Genomic DNA, 7,561 nt, shown 5'->3' on the forward strand with positions numbered 1-7,561 from the left:
CTTTACTTCAAACTGGCATTTGGTAGTCTTTATTTCCTTCCAACTCTTTCAATCTTGAACTCCAACTGTCTGCATTGGTAAACCTTTTATTCTAGCCCTGGCATTTCCCGGAATGTGATAGGCTTGCCCCAGATTCATCCCTTTCCTTATGTTTTTTTCTTCTTCCTGGAAGGTCTTCTCTTCTCTTGTTTAGCTCATGGATTTCCCACTAATTCTTAAAGATTTCGTTCAAGTGTTACTCTCTCTGAAGACTTCTTTTGTCCTGCTCCCTCATCTTCCAAAACTTTGTGCTCATATCAGCATCTCTTTAATTACACTGGTGCATATACAGCTTTTCTATCATATCAAATTATTTCACTAGGTTTTATACATGCCTGTTCATGAATTCAATAAGTGTTGATTGAAAACCTGCTATGTGTTAGGCACTGGGTGCCTAGTAATGCAGGAATTTCGTGCTGGTTTATGAGAGCTCTCACCCCTACAAATCCACACTGTTTCTAGGTGTGTTTGTTTTACTGTTGTAAATGTTTTCATAAATAATAACTACCTCCCTACATACCCTCTTTTGGGTTTGTAGGCAGTGGTGCCAAAGAAACATCAGGATCCCAGAAGTAAAATATTCCTTCAGTGTAACTTTGGGTTAAAATGGTTCTCTGTCATTTAACCATTTAGCCAAGTAGCTAGTATACTATTTTTTGTGTTACAGCTAAATGCAATTTTTCCTTACAGCATTTTTATTTTTAAATAGTATTTATAGCTTATAAAATTACTATAGTTATCTATAAATATATATTTATAGATAATATGTATATTATAACTTCTTGTAATAATACTCTGATTGTGAATAGCTGAGAAAATACAAAGAAATATAAAGAATAACACTAAAGTCACCAGTAACCAAACCATTTAAGAAAAGTCTCATTAATATTTTGGTGAGTTTTCATTCACATTTACATAAAATGTATATTCATATATGTATAAGCATCTATTTAATGGAGTTGAGAGAATAATATTGCAAAAAAAGTTGCATTCTACTTTTCTCCTTTAACATTCTATTATAAATATTTTGCAACCCTCAAAAAATTCTTAGTAAACAGAATTTTGAATGATATCATACTTTCGTATTATTATATTAAGATTGGCTTAATCAATCTCTTATTGTTGGATATTTAAGTCATTTCTGGGTGTTAGCTATTATAAATAATATTGTAATGTACATTTTTACAAGAATGTTTATAATAACTTTATTAACAATAGTCAAAAACTAAAAATAGCCCAAATGTTTATCCACAGAAGAATGAACAAATTGTTGTATGTTCATACAATGGAAGATTACTCAGCAGTATAAAGAAAAAAAGTACTGATACACAAAATAACAGAGATGCATCTCAAAAACATGCTCTGTGAAAGATATTAGACAGGAAAGAGTCCATACTGTGTGATTTCTCTTACACATACTTTTAGGATGAGATATACAGAAAGAATAGTAAAGATTAGAACAGTGGTTGCCTCTAGGGGAGGCAACTGGCTGGAATGTGCAAGACGGAACTTTCCGGAGAGATGAGACAGGCTGTGTTTTGATTGGAATGGTAGTTGCATAGGTATATACATTTGTCAAAGTTCATAGAACTATACATTGGAAATTCATGAACTTTATCATATGTAAATTGTTCCTTAATTTGTTGAAATTTTAAAAATAGTAATAAAAGAGGAACTGTAAGCAAAGAGAATTAAAAGACATATCAAGTTAAACAAAAAAAGTGGACAAGGCTATAATGTTTAGGGATGTAGACTTGAGTGATGAAATTATAGAGAAATGTGAGGAAGCAATTATAACAGTTACTTTAGTGGTATAGGAGAGGACAGTGTTGGGTACAGGGCCAGTGAAAAGGATTCTGGGAGTCTGTCAATGGTCTTTCTTCAGCTGGTTTGAGGTTGTGATGGTGTTCACTATATAGTGATTCATTAAGTAATTTTTTTTGATGCAGGTTTGTGTTATTTGTGTTTTATTTGACAACGACAAGTAAGAACTTTTTTTTTTTTTTTTTTTTTTTTTGAGGCGGAGTCTCGCTCTGTCGCCCGGACTGGAGTGCAGTGGCCTGATCTCAGCTCACTGCAAGCTCCGCCTCCTAGGTTTACGCCATTCTCCTGTCTCAGCCTCCCAAGTAGCTGGGACTACAGGCGCCCGCCACCTCGCCCGGCTAGTTTTTGTATTTTTAGTAGAGACGGGGTTTCACCGTGTTAGCCAGGATGGTCTCGATCTCCTGACCTCATGATCCGCCCGTCTCGGCCTCCCAAAGTGCTGGGATTACAGGCTTGAGCCATCGCACCCGGCCAAGAACTTTTTTAAAAATTAAAAAGCAAACCCAGTGAATCACTATAGACAATTAACGTTCAAAGGGCTCTCTGATAATGTGACTTTGTGATGAAACTTGAAGAAAAAGACTATGAAAAGAATCTGGCTATGTAAGGAGAAGCAGGGAAGACCCAGGAAGGGAATGCCATTGACAAATGTACCTAGGAAAACTAGAAGAAGACCATAGAGCTTGAGTGAGGACCGCACTGGGGACGTGTGAGATTTAGTGGGAGAGGAAAGCATGTGCTGAAAACGTACACGAGTGTGTGAAGAACAATTACAGAGCTTGGATTTTATTCTATGCAAAAGGAGAAAACATTGAAGGGTACTACACAGGAAAGAAACAGACTCCAATTTATGTTTTTAAATAATGATTGTGGCTACTCTGTGAAGGATGGATGCAAGGGAAACAAAATGGAAACAGGACGTTAGCAAAGTAATTGGGTGAGAGAGATGCAGTACGTGGGGTTTCGGTGGCGACAGTGAAGATGGTTAAACGTGAATCTTTCTGCGTTTGGCTATAGAGTGATGAGAAGTGAAGAATTTAGGAGTCTGCTTTCCTTCGTAAATAACAGAATAGACAATGATATCATTTACTAAAATAGATATGTGATGGGAGGAAAACTTTGAGAAGGAAAACTAAGAGTTAACTTTAAGAGGTGGGAAATCAACAATCCAACCAGAAATGTGGAAGTTTATTTCCACTTCATACTAACTCTGCCATCCCATGTAAGTGTTCATCCAGCTTACCTCTGAGCCTCTGCTTCCTGCAACTAACTCTTGTTCCAGCCATAGTGTCCTTGTTTGTTCCATCTGCCTCGCTCCTAGCCCTTATCCATGTCTGTGCCCCTTAAATATATTTTTCTGTTAACGAATACCCTTTCCTATTATATTTGTGTCACTAATTTAGCATCTGTTCACCAAGACTCACTTTACGTCGTATTGCCTTTGGTCCCTGTCCAGCCCATCTCCTATTTTTGTGTGACCCGTGAGCTAAGAATAGTTTTTACATTTGTAAATGGTTATACAGTTTAAGTGCTTATATAATAGTCTAGGTTTTGCCTCTTGGACTGAAAAGCCTACAAAAAATGTGCTATCTGGTCCATTTAAATTTGCTGACCCTTGTTCTAGATGCTTAGGAAAGATGTTAATTCATTATATTCAAGGATTCCTTGGGGTGTTAGGCCTTAATTCTCTCATGGAACTCTGCTGAGGAGGCTAAGAGAGAAAGTACTTACCCCTAAGCCATGTGTTTTTTGCTGTCTCAGCTGAATGTCCAGGTTGTTAGAGAGGTGTTAACAAAATAAGATCTCTTCTCTGTAGCTGAGCTACTATTCCCATCCTCCAGTACTGCTTAATCTCTATGATCTCTTTTCCTCTATCAACCCTTTAGTAACCACTCTCTGGGAAGTGTTCCCCTTGCATGTATATACTAGACCTCAGTCAAAAACTCATGGATGAAATCCACAGAACTCCTGGGCTCTTCCTCTGCACAAGTCCTTCTTCTCCGTTGTGCTCTTGTTATGGACTGAATGTTTGTGTACCTCTAAAATTAATAGGTTGAATTCCTAACCCCCGTTGTGATGATATATGGAGTTGAGGCCTTTGGGAGGTAATTAGATTTAGATGAGGTCATGAGGGTGGGCGGCCTCTTAATGTGATTAGTGTTCTTAGAAGAAGAGGAAGAAAGATTAGCATTCTCCATCTGTCTATGCCATGTGAGGACATGGCAAGAAGGTGACCATTTGCAAACCAGGAAGAGAGCCTTCACTGGGGAACAGACTCAGTGGGCATCTTGATGTTGGACTTCCCAGCCTCCAGAACTGTGAGAGATAAATTTCTGTTGTTTGAGCCACCCAGACTACAGTATTTTGTTATAATAACCCAAGCTAAGATACCTCTTCTGCAGATTCCACCCATTTCAGTTGCCCCAAATTCTGATCTCTGCCTCCTCAGCTCTGAAAGACCACTATGCTCTGCTTGGCTGCTTAGGCGGGGCTCTGAGGGAATAAGTGTCTCTTCTCTGTCCTGGCTCTAGCCTTTCCACCTCCAGGTTAAAATACGACTCCCATCTGAATCCTAGAATCCTAAAACCACCACTTATATTTATCTCACCTTCTGAAGTAATGAGATAATCTAGGAAGATGTTCTCAAATGGACAAGTTAGATAGCAGTTAAGCTCAAATAAAAAGAAAAACAGTCACTTGTGGCACCGTTAATACTTGAGAGCCACATTCAAGCAAGACCTTACTCTAAATCTTGTTGTATATCGTGATCACCTAAGGAGCATTAAAAAATAGATTCCTGGTGATTTTTGCCTCATTATGTACTTTTAAAGGTACTTTAGGGGAATCCTCATACAACTAGCCTAACCCTGAATCTCAAACATATACATTTAGGAATTCCAATGGTTATATGTCATTTATCTCCACCCACTAGATTCATTCTCTATTCTTTACTGCCAGCCCTGCACCCTGGGGGCTGACTCATGCAGAAAGCATACTCTCATGGATGCAGTGTTCTCTTAGCTCCTTGGTTAGAGATTAGAGGGCCTAGTATCTCTTTCCCAGGATCCTTCCCGGAATCTGGTTTTGATAGCGGTTATTCCCTCTATGGCTACAGCCAGTGGTTTGCTGTTGCTGTGGCTTGTTAAATTTCCAGTAATTTTGTGGGTCAGTTGCTAAATATAGTCAGTATTAAAAAATAAAGTGCATATATATATATATGTACAATTAAATATATTAAAAATAACAAATTCAAAACCCATGACTTCCCAATTATTTTACTGCATTTTACTATTATCTATGCTTTTGAAGTTCCTTACCTCTACCTGTGTGATCAAAATACATAATGATGTGCTATTCTGCATCTCTTCCAAACTTCACGTTCACTGACCACATTGGTAGCTTGAGATTGTCCATAGTGGGAGGATTTACTGCATAAAAATCAGTACTACAAGTAGGTTTTTTTTTTTTTTTTTTTTTTTTTCACCTGAAGAGCAGGCTGTTAAACATTTCCCAGGAGCCACACCACTGGCTCCAGCTACTATGAACGGCTCCTCTTCCAGTATCTCAGCTCTCTTCAGGCCCTAGGAATGCTATACCCCCACTTTGGGTCTTAAGGCCTATGGATGATAACAGTTTCCCCTCACTGTTAACACCTGGATTCTTGTTAGTTCTCTTACCTCTAGCCATACCTTCAGAATAGTCCCTTCTTTAGACTCACATCAGTCAAACCCTTTTGAGTTGATAATCTGTTTCCTACTGGATCTCTGACTGATACAGGCACCATCTCCAGAGACCAGTACTTTCAGAAGTGCAACTGGTAGAAGACAAATACTGTAAAATGTAGATAACTTTCACATTGAAGTAGGTTAATTGGTCAAATGTTTAAAAAAAACTAAATCTAACAAAAATAGGGATGTTTCTTTACTGTAGGACATCTCAAAACCTTTTGTATAGGTAATATATTTTGTGATATACCTTAAACTTTCATGGCCTTTTTTTTTCTATAAAACTTCTGTTGCAACCAATTTTCCAAGAGACACTACTATGGAGTTGTTTTAGAAATACAATATTAAGGACCAGGCATAGTGGCTCACACCTGTAATCCCAGCACTTTGGGAGGCTAAGGGGGAACGATTGCTTGAGGTCAGGAGTTCGAAACCAGTCTGATCAACATGGCGAAACCCCATCTCTACTAAAAATACAAAAATGAAATGGGCATGGTTGTGCATGCCTGTAATCCCAGCTACTAGGGAGGCTGAGGCAGGAGAATTGCTTGAACCCAGGAGGCGGAGGTTGCAGCGAGCCAAGATCACACCACTGTACTCCAGCGTGGGCGACAGAGTGAGACTCCATCTCAAAAAGAAAAGAAAGAAAGAAAGAAAGAAAGAAATACAATATCAGTGTTAGGCACTATATTGGAAATTGACCTAAAAGAGAAATGCTTTAGTAATTCTCACAATGTGTTTATATTTTTAAAACTAATGAAGCTGATAGATGCTGCCATACTTATAAATATATACTAACATCATTTTTATCCATTGACATTGAAGAATAAGTGTTGTACACATAAGTAGACATTTTAAATGTCTGAATATTACCCCCAGGAACAGTGAAAATCAATTTAAATTATTTTGAATGGAGAGAATTTTTAAATGTATGATGACTTTATGATGTATGTATGATGACGACTTGAAACATTTCTCAGTATGCTTTGGAGGTCAATAGCTGTTGATTTATCCCTACATGTAATGACTCCAAACTTCAGGTTTTATATTTTCATGGATGTGCTTATTTCCCTCTGTTTCAGGTTGTCAGCTAACATTGCTTACAGTTGTCAATGCATCTAATTCTAGCTTCCCTCTTGCTTCTAATCTTCTCTAACATGGGAAACCAGATATCCAAGCTGGTTAGAATTGTGTATACAGTGATGGGGGATGTTTATCCCCTAAATTCTAGGTTGATATGGCTGTCAGATAAATGGTCTCCAGAGAAGAGACATAATGTATCCAACTTAGCCCACATTTAAGAGAACTAAATTGAGTCCGTTTAATTGTCACAAATATGTGAAATAACAAATGCCAGTAAATAGAATATATTTTGTGGAAATTAATCTTTCAGCCTAAAGTTATTTTCACAAGATACCTTTTAAAATGCAGACAACTTTTCAGTTTTTGGTGAAGCTAAGCCTATATTCTTGACATCCATTTTGTGAGTTTTATGTCAGACAAATTAATTCCAAAGGGAAAAATATATATTCACTTTTTTTTTTCTTTCTTGACTGGCTCTTCAATCCAGGGTTGAGATCATCTCTGTGGGATGATATCTCAGAGAACCCAAACATCTGAAGGAAGGAGAACACCAAAATCACAAGAAAAACCCCAAGGAGATCTGAAAAGGCGCCTGCCTGAGGCAACCCACACTCACATAAGCTTCCATTATGCATGAAGTTGCTGAGAATCTTTGCAATGGCTCATGGGAGATCTATTTACATGGATTTTGTTACAGAAGCTTACCACATTTTGAGTCAGACAGAGTGGTGTCTGATGTTAAATAAATAAATAAAAATTTCCCTTGTGAAAAATCATCTCTTCTAGTCAGGGGCAGTCACTGGTGTGACTCATGACCTTGAAGCTGCATTTGGACTTGATGGAAGATGGTCATTAGTCCACCTAAAGACCTGATCCTGGTTTTTGACTTC

The sequence above is a fragment of the Rhinopithecus roxellana genome, chromosome 2 (assembly GCF_007565055.1).
Source record: "Rhinopithecus roxellana isolate Shanxi Qingling chromosome 2, ASM756505v1, whole genome shotgun sequence".
NCBI classification, from domain to species: Eukaryota; Metazoa; Chordata; class Mammalia; order Primates; family Cercopithecidae; genus Rhinopithecus; species Rhinopithecus roxellana.